We start from the raw sequence: 13,363 nt of genomic DNA, 5'->3' as shown, positions 1-13,363 counted from the left end.
CACAGACTGGCCTAAAACCATGTATGGATTAGCATAAAGTGAACCCATAGAACTCATTCTCATTCATATATGTGAGAGGTCAAGGGACCTCTTTGAAAATGGCCGTCAGTTTTTCCCTCGCAACATTTAGCCCAACTTTGGAATATTATGTAGCCGCCTTGCTGACAAGCTAGCATGACATGGTTGGTACCAATGGAAGCGTTAGGTCTAGTTGCATATGATACCAGATGGCACCTAGGGTGGCCAATCAGATTTCAGTGCCACCCCAAGATCCTGAGGGTGTCCGACATGACTGTATTTCAGAGGCTGTAGTGGACTCACTTTGCAAGCTAGAGTGAAGATGCTGGTATCATATGAAACTAGAAGACCTAATGCTCTGGGTCCTCAAGGAGCATAAGAAAAGACGTGGGGGCTAGAAAAAAATCTCGCTTTTTATTTTTCATTTTTGTTCCAAGTGAAATGTTTTATGCTCACTCACAATTCAGTAGATCGCTGGTTGGCTTGGTTCCAGCCTTAAAACTCGTTTTATAAGGATTTTTCCAAATGTCTATGTTGGAACAGCTCTATGGTAGCTACGGCCCTGGCTAGAGCAAATAGTGTGTGTGCGTGTGCGTGTGCGTGTGTGTGTGTGTGTGTGTGTGTGTGCGTGCCTGCGTGTGTGTGTGTGTGTGTGTGTGTGTGTGTGTGTGTGTGTGTGTGTGTGTGTGTGTGTGTGTGTGTGTGCGTGCGTGTGTGTGCGTGAGTGTGAGAGAGAGAGTGCCAGAGAGTTGAGAAAGACTCTCCAGTCCCTTGTTTTTCCAGTCCTTCCCATCACAGCTGAGAATAACAGAGATAATGAAAGTGTGTGGGAGAGAAAGAAAGCCACGCCCATTTCCACACTTAAAGCTGGTAAAAACAGCTGTTTTGATGTTGGACATGTTATTCCACAACATAAGCCAGAAAGTATGAATCATACTAGCCAATCCACCCTGGACAATAGTCAGCTGACAGTTGTTGACAGACAAATGTTGACTGTAACATTCTCTATCCAGAGAAAGCTGACCTCACCAATGCCAGATCTTAAGCCTCTCTCATCCCTTTGGTATAAACTATCACATAGTAGTTTAGTGAGGTCACCTTACAGGGGTTCTGAGGTCACCTTACAGGGGTTCTGAGGTCACCTTACAGAGGTTCTGAGGTCACCTTACAGGGGTTCTGAGGTCACCTTACAGGGGTTCTGAGGTCACCTTACAGGGGTTCTGAGGTCACCTTACAGAGGTTCTGAGGTCACCTTACAGAGGTTCTGAGGTCACCTTACAGAGGTTCTGAGCTCACCTTACAGAGGTTCTGAGGTCACCTTACAGGGGTTCTGAGGTCACCTTACAGAGGTTCTGAGGTCACCTTACTGAGGTTCTGAGGTCACCTTACAGAGGTTCTGAGGTCACCTTACTGAGGTTCTGAGGTCACCTTACAGAGGTTCTGAGGTTCTGAGGTCACCTTACAGGGGTTCTGAGGTCACCTTACAGAGGTTCTGAGGTCACCTTACAGAGGTTCTTCTGCCTGTTGAAGTCTTCAATATCCAAGCAGTACTGCCATTTGGGGAAATTCTCACTTTCACCACTAGTTTGACTACTGTGATATTCATTGACATCTGTCCCAAACACGAGTTATAATCAGCTGGTTGGTTTTCAACAGTAAGAAAAGCATGAGAACACACGCCGATTCAACTTATTCCTCCCCCTCCTCCTCCTCCTCTTCCTCATCATCATCATCATCATTAAAATTGCATAAGGACCTGTATCCATTTAGCTTATTTTGCTGAGCTCCAGCAACCTTTTTCAGTTCTCAATGAGGAGAGAGCGTCTGCGGGTGCCTAGAGAGCAGGTCTGAGGGTGCCTAGAGAGCATCTGTGCCTATGTGCCAATGTCTTTTTTCAGAGCGCTCCAGATCAGCGCATCCAGCTGAAAACATCATTGCTGGTGTCGAGTGCTCCTTTTAGCAACCAATCATCTGGAGAAACTATCACAACAGAGACTGATGACGGCATAACTCTTTCTCTTCTGTGGTGTTTTATGGCAAGTTGGCATCCTTTATGTTGCATTACCGCCTCCTTCTGGATTTATCCATCCACTGTTTCCCTACATTCTGTAAAACCTGATCTCTCTTTCTCTACTTACCCATTGTGACGTTTTCTTCTTCTTCTTCTAATGACTTTCCGGCAGACTGGATGCCTTGCGGCAGGCACATTGCTGCATCTCACAGAATATGTATTACACAAATTCCAGACTCTGGGGTCTGCCCCCTCCTCAATGTTCCTCCTTCCGGCCGCCTCGCTCTCCTCTTCGACCGCCATGTTCCCGGACCTCTCAGCCCTCGTGCCAGCGCTCGCTGCTCGATGGCTCCCGCTTCGAATCCTGCTCGACGGCCTTCGGTCACAACCCTCTTCTTCTTCGTATGACTTTCCAGCAGACTGGGTGCCTTGCAGCACATTGCTGCCTCAGTTAGGAAATATTCTCCGTCTTCTTACCCAGACACAATTGTCTGAGTTTGCTTAAACGCATCCCTCAGTATTTCATCTATCTTTGCTTCAGATACATCCACCTCATCCGGTGTCCACCCGCTATGCCGACCACCCGCAACGCCGACCTTAGGTTTAGGCGTGGGGGGTGGGAGAGGTTAGGTTTAGGGTTAGGGTCTGCGGGAGGTAAGGTTTAGGCGTGGGGGGAGGTTATGTTTAGGCGTGGGGGCTGGGAGAGGTTAGGTTTAGGGTTAAGGTCTGGGGGAGGCAAGGTTTAGGCGTGGGGAGAGGTTAGGTTTAGGCGTGGGGGCTGGGAGAGCTTAGCTCCAGCTGGTCCACCGACACGCTGCACGCCGCCTCGCTCAGCTGGTTCTGCTTGTGGGCTATCGGCATTGCGGCCTGTCGGTACTGCGGCCTCTCGGCACATAGACGCGGCACCCCTCATCCAGGCTTAACAGCATCAAGCCCGATCCCAGTCCTCTGTCTTCAGATACATCCACCTCCAGTAACCTCTTAACAGCATCAAGCCAGATCCCAGTCCTCTGTCTTCAGATACATCCACCTCCAGTAACCGCTTAACAGCATCAAGCCCGATCCCAGTCCTCTTTGTCTTCCCACTTAAACCAGCAGCACACTTAATAACCACAGCAATGAAGGTCATGAATTGCTTCTTGTCCACGCAGATCACGTCACTCCGATTATAGTTCCTCCTCCTTCTCCTCCGGAGCCTTATGCACTTCCCTCCTTTTGTTTCTTTCATATCCCCACTTCTTATCAGCCTCAGCATGATACCTTCCTCTGATCTTGTTCACTTCCCTTTCCTTCTTCCTCCGTGGACACTGAGCAGACCCCGTATCATGATTCCTCTTACAGTGTAGGCACTTCTGTTCCTCCTTTACATTGCACAGTCCACCACCCCACCTAAGTTCTGCACAGTCAGCCTTCCCCACATCTCCTACATACCTTGCTTCTAGTACACACAGCAGCCACATGCCCAAGTTCCTGACAGCAGAAGCACCTGAGAGGAGCTCTCTCAAAGGGCCACACACACACACACACACACACACACACACACACACACACACACACACACACACACTTTTCACCTACCGACAGCAGCACATCACCCACCACTCCTCTTTTTCTGGCCTCCGCCCCGAGCGGGAAACATCTCACATCTCATCTCCAAACTCGTCAATCTTCAAGGCTTTCTTCCTCTGACTCTTAGACACAGAGTCAATCACAACCACACCACTTCTAGTGATCTTTATCGAGTGAACACCTCCCAACCTCATGTGGATCCTTAATGATCCTTCTCTTCTTCTCCTGCCTGATCGCTTCTCATTACCGCCTCCTTCTGGATTTAACCATCCACTGTTTCCCTACATTCTGTAAAACCTGATCCTTAATTCCCCCATCAAGGGGGGACTCTCACCGCTCAACCCCTGTACGCTGAGTCTCCCCCCAGTCACACGTGCTCTCATGTCTATTTGTTATGATATTACTGATTATGTCAGAATTAATGAGATCACTGATGATGTCAGAATTAATGAGATCACTGATGATGTCACAATCAAAACCTCACAATGGGTATTGAGAAAGAGTTATGACATCACTGATGATGTCACTCCCAAGATGATGTCACTCCCAAAATCGTTTTATGACATTACTGATGATGTCAGAATTGATTTACACAATCACTGATGATGTCACAATGAAAACCAAAGAAAACTTTGACTCTATACAGCTTCCCATAGGTCCTCTTTTGTTGTACTGGATTGATTGATTAATTGGTTGACTTTATTCATGGATAGACATGTTAAAATGTGAACACTTATTTTCAAAGTGGTCACCGGTCTTATAATCAACAAAAAAGTTCAAAAACCATTCCAATGGAAGGCTCGCACATTACTCTAGTTCATTGGTTCTCAAATAGGGGTCCGGGGACCCCCAGGGGTCCGTGGCACTTTGCAAGTGGGTCTGCGGAAAGTTTTCAGGAAAATATTTTATTTTTTTATTTTTTTATTTTTTTTGCAAAAGCTTCATAGTTCAACAAAAATATTTTATGCTTTAAATCTAAAATGGTTCATGGATTACATTCTAATCTAACAAACCTATAAATTTAAAAGTCAAGAACGTTACCGTGGAAACAATGAAGCTTCGCCCAAAATCACAAATTAGAATGAGGGGGTCCCCGGTATATTTTCTATCTTGTAAGGGGTCCTTGGCTGAAAAACATTTGAGAACCTCTGCTCTAGTTTAATCAGCAAGAATTGTTTCAGAATTTTTCAAGATATAACACTCTGTATGGTGGGTCAGAAAAAAATACTGGTGATATATTTATTAGCTCCATGTTATTCATTCAATGACTTTCTGATATAATGTAAGGGTTAATGCACGACAAGGTGTCCATTATCAGAAATTAATGGACGACGTGGAGGCGTGAACCGTCCGAGGGAGGACGGTTGCTTCCGCGAAGTCCATTAATTTCTGATAATGGACACCTCGAAGTGCATTAACCCGCTTATACCATGGTCACTTGTCAAAGAAACAAAACAAGACCATTCATTTACATTTTCATGCATTTTGCAATCAAAATCTAGTTTTCATAACCTTGAATATGAGTTGAGAACCGGTGAGACAAAATAGTCCCCTCGGCTGCTCAAGATTAGGCTATCATTGGATAAAATGGCCGCTTAGTGCCTGCACCTGGCAGAATTTCTAAACCATAAGCAAACTAATAATTTGGCCAATTGTATGTAACATACAAAATAAATCAAACAGCAATGTCTAAGAATGCAACTGGCTCTTAAACTCGCATTCCATGGAATTACGTTAACGTTTGTGGGTCTTGTAAGACTTAAAAAGCGCGTGCGTTCAATGATAGACCGCGTGCGCTCTCCCAGAGCACCTGGCTGGCTTGCTGCAGTTGTAAACAGAGGGTTTGACAGTTGACAGCTGAGAGCCGGCTTCTGTCAGCTGACTAACATAAACATCAGATCTCTGAAAACGAAAATAAAAAATCTAGCCGTTATTTTGATCAACTGAGCACACAGGGGTAATCTAAGTAGTTACTTTGACCGACTCAATTTTTTTCTAAACTTAGAAAACTGCCATATTAACCCTTAACGGTGGTATAGAGCTCAAAAGGCTCTGTCGTGATCCTGGTGCATTGATATGAACGGTGAACAGACCATTTAGCTAGGTGTACATTATCACTGTACATTATCACAAATTAACACCCTGCAACCGATCAGAATCAAGTATTCACCCAGACCATGTTATAAGAAAAGGTGGTAACCCTTTATTTTACAGGTACCCTAGTTACATATTAACTATTTGTAATTACACATGAACACCAAATGTAATTACACAGTAATTACCAATAGTTCTAAATTACGGAGTGAGTCTGTTCAACTGTAGTTCATATGTAGTTACATTGTAACAGACCTGTAAAATGGAGTGAGTCTGTTCAACTGTAGTTCATATGTAGTTACATTGTAACAGACCTGTAAAGTGGAGTGAGACCGTTCAACTGTAGTTCATATGTAGTTACATGGTACCGGACCTGTAAAGTGGAGTGAGACTGTTCAACTTTAGTTCATATGTAGTTACATGGTACCGGACCTGTAAAGTGGAGTGAGTCTGTTCAACTGTAGTTCATATGTAGTTACATGGTACCGGACCTGTAAAGTGGAGTGAGTCTGTTCAACTGTAGGTCATAGTTACATGGTATCGGACCTGTAAAGAAGCTCCCGGCTGGGACAGAGATTGCTAAAACCCATTGGTGGATTCGAACCACTGAACTTCTGATTGCAAAGCAGGCGGCTTTAACCACTCAGCCACGAGGGCTTTCCAAATTTCAAGGTGGAGTTTAAGAGGATAACTGTATGTCAGTCAGTTGTAGTTGCTGTCACTTCATAGCTTTGTTATTATACACAGACTTGGGGGAAAATATTGATACTTTATTTAGTTGTAGGTATGATTTTGTCCAGAATTCCCATACAAAAATTCTAATAAAAGTATTGTAGATATAGAGGTAACAGTGAAACTATAATCAAAATAGCCATTCTTCTACATTCTAATTGTTAGCTTATTGTAAATGAGTCATTTCCCCATCAATTTCCCAATTTCTCAATTTGTTGGGGACCCAGTCGAAGCCCCTCAAAGACCCCTTTGGTCACCAGACCCCCGGATCATCTCTCCCCAAAGTCTATACCCAGCCCAGCCCCCCCCCACCCCACCCCCCAAAGTCTATAAATTCCCTAATCCGCATAAGGGGGGAACTCCCCCCTATTTGTATATAAATTGTATGCACTGTGCACTAGAAACATTTAGTTATATTTAAAGATTTTAAATAAAAAAATACATTCTAATAATTTTCTGAATTGTCGTGTAAATAGTCCCATGAGCCATTTACAGCTCATGGGGGGGAGGGGGGGGGGGTTTGGCACAGTCACACTGCAGAAATGCATTCACATTAATCAATATTGCCTGTCTTTCAAGCTACAACTAACAAAGTATCAACATTTTCCCCCAAGTCTATGCTTATAATAACAAAGCTAGGAAGTGACAACTACATCTGACTGACATACAGTTATCCTCCCAAACTCCACTAAGAAAGTTGGAATGCCCTCGTGGCTGAGTGGTTAAAGCCGCTTGCTTTGCAATCTGAAGTTCAGTGGTTCGAATCCCCCACTGGCTTTTAGCAATCTCTGTCCCAGGCCAGAGCTTCTTTACAGGTCTGGTGCCATGTAACTACATATGAACTACAGTTAAATAGACTCACTCCACCTTACAGGTCCGGTACCATGTAACTACATATGAACTACAGTTGAATAGACTCACTCCACTTTACAGGTCCGTTACAATGTAACTACATATGAACTACAGTTGAATAGACTCACTCCACTTAACAGGTCCGTTACCATGTAACTACATATGAACTACAGTTGAATAGACTCACTCCACTTTACAGGTCTGTTATCATGTAACTACATATGAACTACAGTTGAACAGACTCACTCCATTTTACAGGTCCGTTACAAATGTAACTACATATGAACTACAGTTGAACAGACTCACTCCATTTTACAGGTCCGTTACAATGTAACTACATATGAACTACAGTTGAACAGACTCACTCCATTTTACAGGTCTGTTACAATGTAACTACATATGAACATCATTTATAACTATTGGTAATTACTGTGTAATTACATTTGGTGTTCATGTGTAATTACAAATAGTTCATATGTAACTAGGGTACCTGTAAAATAAAGGGTTACCGAAAAGGTTAATGTGACTTAAATCACTTTCAGTGTCATGTTCTGTTTGAAAGAGCCCTTTGGTTTGCCAGCCTGATAGGAAACAGCCCCTTAACTGCCTGAATGACCCCAGCAGACAACCTCTGTGGGGTCAGAGGTCAACTCCCCGGCTAACAGACAGACCTCCTTATCCACAGTGGCCTTCCCCCCACGTTCCTAAACCACTTCAATAACCCCCCCCCCCTCCCCCCCGTTCAGGAATGCACACACACACACACACACACACACACACACACACACACACACACACACAGTATAGTGGCATCTACATAACAATGAATACAGAACTGTTCCATTTCACATTTCAATAGGAAGTAGGTTTCTGAGAAACAAGCTATGAATGGAGGATAGAGGGACACAATGTTCATTGAGATTTCTTGAGGCATAATTAAAAGGTTTTGTATTGATTGTTGTTTCATTTCGTGTTTTGTGTCTGAATACGGCTCTTATCATAGACAGTGTTGGGCAAGTTACTCAGGAAGTGTAATAAGTTATTCATTACTATTGACTTAGATCGGGTATGAACCTATTACTACAATAAAGAGAAAACATTGCATGGATGCAACTGGGACGTATCCTCAGTGATGTACCCTGGGGTCATAGGATGTTTCGGGTCTCGCAACATCATACACCCTCGCCCAGGTGACCCAGCCGGGGCTGGCCAAGCCCCAACTTACGTCCCAGTAGCTACCCACGGTCAGCCCTCTAGGAAGGGCCGAAGGTGGTCACGTGGTCAGGGCCACTCAATCCTGACAATCCGCTGCTCCGGAACTACTCTGCCGGGACCGGGGGGGGCTCTGGTACATAGAGGGACCGGGCTCTGTGGGTTGCCACCCGGCCGGGCTCCTCCCTCGTCTCACCAGGTCTAGGACCTGTGCGCTGCACCAGACCCCCCCGCTCCAAACATCTCATTCCGACGTGATGGTATCTTGGTGGATACCATGCAGTACCAGTAATTGGTGGCACTGCAGACTCCACTTGCGGCTTGAATGGCCCTCCTAAAAGCCCTTTCGTGGATTTGAGGTTGAGGCATGCAGAGATGACTCAATTTGGGTGTCTGAGGGGGGAACGAAAGGTAAAGCTGAGTGTCATCGGCGTAGCAGTGATAGGAAAAGCCATGAGATGAGATGACATGACCGAGAGATCTGATATAGAGAAGGAAAAGCAAGGGGCCCAGGACTGAGCCCTGGGAGACACCGGTGGTAAGAGGGCAGGATCTGGAGAGAGATCCTCTCCATAAGACCTGGTATCAGCGGTTAGAGAGATAGGAAGCAAACCAGGAGTGTGCAGATCCTGAGATGCCTAGGTCAGACAGGATAGAGAGAGAAGGATTTGGTGATTGACTGTGTCAAAAGCAGCGGCCAGATCAAGGACAAGGACAGAGGAGAGGGATGAGGCCTTAGCAGTATGAAGGGCCTCTGTGACTGCAAGGAGAGCTGTCTCAGTAGAGTGAGACGCCTTGAAACCGGACTGCATGTTAGCCTGCTAATGCGGCTAACTAATAATATAGTCTATTTATAACCCAGAAGCTGCCACCGGTGTCAGTAAGTTAGAAGTTACGGAATGGACCTTTAAAAGGAACAGCCAATGTAGCGATTCTAACTTGTCATAGGCACTTCAAGCCAATCTAGTTTGGTGGCACTCCAGCCGGGTGTTTTGTGTGTGTAAGGTCTGTGCGTCTTTTGTGCTTTTATTTTGAAGGTCTGTGTGTGTTTTGGACTTTTATTTTGAAGGTCTGTGTGTGTTTCATTTTGAAATTTAGGGGCTTTTATTTTGAAGGTTCTGTGCTTTAATTTGGAAGGTTCTGTGCTTTAATTTGGAAGGTTTTGTGCTTTTACTTTGAACGTAACCACGTACCAGCCTGGTCTAAAACTACTTTAACAGCCATCCTAAAACCACGTAACAGCTTGGAAGATTCTCCTAGGAGACTTACATTTTCTGGAGAAAATGCGTGTGATGGAAGTGCAAACTGTTGTGTTGATGGATACTAGTAACCCCCAGAGAATCTTAGGGGCCCCCAGGGGCCTTTGGGGGCCAAAGCCTGTGTGGCCGTTGCCATCTTGGGGTTCTTGCGCAGCTTGCGTGAGACAGCACGCGACCAGGGGTTTCCCAGAGCTGCAGCGTTGCCTGCTATTGGTCCATGATCGGCAAGTTGCGCGATCACTGGACAGGCAACAATCACGCCCAAAACAGTCTTTTCTATCGTCTGTTTTACTCTAAACAGGTGAGTTATATAAAAAATGCACCCTGCGTACAGTTGTCTTGAAATGTTAAATTAGCTAGACCAAAACCGTGTTTTGAACCAGGCTGTAAACATGTTTAATCCTGTTGTAGTCTTCGGTCACTTGTGTTCATCCAATCAGCAGCAACAGCACATCATCCAATCAGCAGCAGCAGCAGAATGCAGACTGCGTTCACTGCTATCAAGGGTACTCTCATCACGGTCCTCACAGAGTGGACAAGGGTCAGGAGATGTACTCTCATCACGGTCCTCACAGAGTGGACAAGGGTCAGGAGATGTGCTTTGACTCCCACTTCACCAAACCCTCCAACACGTCGGTCCACTCCCCAGCCAAACCCTCCAACACGTCGGTCCACTCCCCACCCAATTTCACTCAGAAATCTTTCTTCGTCCAATACACCGACAGCATTTATGCACAAAATTGCTGCTAGAATGAGAGAAAACAAAGTAAAAGCCATCTTGTCTATTCAGAGTCTTCTTCTAATGGCTTTCCGGCAGACTGAATGCCTTGCGGCACATTGCTGCCTCTCACAGTTGGGTAATTATTCTTCTCACTCAGACCCAATTGTCTGAGCTTGTGCAAGCTAAGCTAGCTTGCTTTTCACGGGTCCTAGCCTGAAGGATTTCTGACATCACTGATGATGTCACAATGTCTATGACATCATCAGTGTCTGTCATAAATCACTGATGATATCATCATCACTTAATAAAAAAAATTAGTGTCTGTGTGTGTGTGTGTGTGTGTGTGTGTGTGTGTGTGTGTGTGTGTGTGTGTGTGTGTGTGTGTGTGTGTGTGTGTGTGTGTGTGTGTGTGTGTGTGTGTGTGTGTGTGTGTGTGTGTGAGCAGAATTTTGTCCGGCCACAGCTATGCCATTTTATGTGCGATCGAGCTGAAACTTTTAGGAAGTGTAAAGTGCGGGTGACCTGACGGAGCCAGATTTTTTTTATTGGGTAATTGCCCTAAAGATGTGATGTCTTCTGTGATGTTATCAGTGATGATGATGTCATCAGTGATGTCATCCTCCCTGGTTGAGCAGACTGGGTGGGTCTAACTCCCATGGGGGTCACCAGAGCCTCACAGGAGTCTCCGCTGAAGACGTTGGAAGAGAAGACGCATTTGTATTTTCCCATACGATGAGGCCAATCCAGTAAACTAAACTTAAAGCTATAACATTAGCCTAGTAAGCTGCATGAGGGCACGTGCTGGACTGGACATATTACAGCATGGAAGCAGTGCCCAATTCAGCCTCCCTCTATTTGAAGCGAATGCGGAAATTGCATTCTTTCAAATGGCCAGTGGGGGGGCGCAGTCTGTACTGCACTACCAGGTAGGCCTACAATACATACATACTGTACATACATACATACATACATACATACATACATACATACAACTCAATGGGGAAACGACCCAACTTCTCTCTCGGTCTATGTCTTAAATAAACACGTTCCAAACTAGTTTATGGTCTGAATCAACAACTACAACTAGAAGTTGTAGTTGTCATAGACTGTGCTCCATAGATGATTGCTCTATTGCTGACAAAAAATGTGTTATTGTAAGTCGCTTTGGATAAAAGCGTCTGCCAAATGACGTAATGTAATGTAATGTAATGTAATGAATAAACAATTTCAAGTCTTTTTCATGCTCTGTTTTCTAAATTATGCCCCCATTTCGAGTAAAAGAGGCGATAAATAAGATTAGATAAAGAACTTAGCCGTAGATTAATAGTAAACTACCAGAAACAGCGTTGTCTTTATGATCTTTTAATAATGTTAGTAGACACACGTAACAGTATACATCCCCGTTATTAGCTCAGTTTATCAAAATAACACCTATGGGTTATATCGAAATCTATGCGCTGCTGGGAGCAGTGCCGATTTTTGTGCAATTCGGCACAGCGCCACCTACTGCCAACACAAAAAACAGTTTATCTTGAGAACCCTTCATGCGATTGACTTCAAACTTGGGGAGTGGGCTGCTGGGAACTCAACATAGTGCAGTGCTGAATTTCTTGCAATTTGATAAAGCGGCACCTACTGGCAACACAAAAGGCAGTTCATCTCAAGAAACATTTGTCCGATTGACTTCAAACTTGCGGAGTGCGCTTGCTGGAGTGCGGTGCCACATTTCATGCAGTTTGGACTTATGCATAGTCATAGTGCCACCTACTGGCAAGTGGCAACACAAAAAGCGGTTTATCTCGAGAACCATTTGTCCGATCAACTTCAAACTTTGTGGGTGCGTTGCTGGGAACCCGAGAAATTGCAGTGGTAAACTTTGTGCAATTCAACCAATAAGATCACATCTTTCACGTATCTCGAGGACTCTCCGTCCGATCAACTTATGTATGTCTGTCCTTCGCGTATCTCGAGAACCGTCAGATCGAATTCAAAATTGAGGAGTGCGCTTAAGCGCAAATTATGCTCACACGAAATCACCAGCGCTGACTGCACCGAGGGGGTCGCCGCAGCTGGGCGTCCTATTGGCGCAGCTCGGCGGAGGGGGCGTGCAGCTCCTCGAAAATGTGACTCCACGGCGTCAACGCGGACGTGACGTGACCAGCACGAGAGCTGTGATTGGCCGTTGCCTTGGGCCACACACATATCCGCTGATGTACTTGTTGTGAGGAATGAGGAAATTTCCTCATTTAACAGTGCTTGTCCCTCATTTAGCAAAGCCTTCTGCAGGCTCACCGGAATGAGTTTTGAAATGGAGGGACAATAAAATGCTCCCCCACCGACATTATTGCAAGTTCTTGGTAAACGACACGATAATATGTAATGGACATAAGTGTACCACAAGCCACCTAGTGTTTTGGACGTGTACCGCAGACAACGCGCCGAGTTACGTTCGAGTATGCACAGACTCGCTGTCGCCGCTAGTCGGCGGCAAGGCTCCAAGTCGAGGGTGCGCAGCAGAACCCTGTCAGTGCCTTTAGGGCAGGGGTGGGCAACTATTTTTCATGGTGGGCCACATGAGAAACCCAGATTGTTGCCGGGGGCCGAACAAATATTGTCATGCCGTAACCCATGGATGGGCAACTTTGATGATAGAGAGGGCCACAAAAAAAATTCCTCATTACCAGACTTTGCTGAGGGCCGAACGGCGCCAGCGCAAGAAATTTGGTGCATTTGAAGCCAGGTTTAGAGGAATAACTCATTTTTAATTAACAGTTGTGATGTCATTATTCAGTCTTAACCACCAATATTTGATCATTTTCTCACTCAAGTCACTCCTATGTCACCACCTGCTCTCCCTGCAGGGCTTGAAATTAACTTTGTTGACCATCTGCCAAT

The 13,363-nt window shown here is 45.2% G+C and overlaps 1 pseudogene across 1 annotated transcript; it reads right to left on the bottom strand.

Annotated features, from left to right (window-relative positions):
* Nucleotides 1–10,200: 10,200 nt before the first annotated feature.
* Nucleotides 10,201–10,524, bottom strand: LOC310787858 (immediate early response 3-interacting protein 1 pseudogene; annotated as a pseudogene). Its single transcript has one exon. The product of its transcript is annotated as an immediate early response 3-interacting protein 1 pseudogene (transcript).
* Nucleotides 10,525–13,363: the final 2,839 nt, after the last annotated feature.

This window comes from Poromitra crassiceps (assembly GCF_964638095.1).
Source record: "Poromitra crassiceps genome assembly, chromosome: 13".
In the NCBI taxonomy this organism is placed as follows: Eukaryota; Metazoa; Chordata; class Actinopteri; order Beryciformes; family Melamphaidae; genus Poromitra; species Poromitra crassiceps.
The sequence above is the reverse complement of the archived record's forward strand: the minus strand, read 5'-3'. Positions and strand labels throughout refer to the sequence as shown.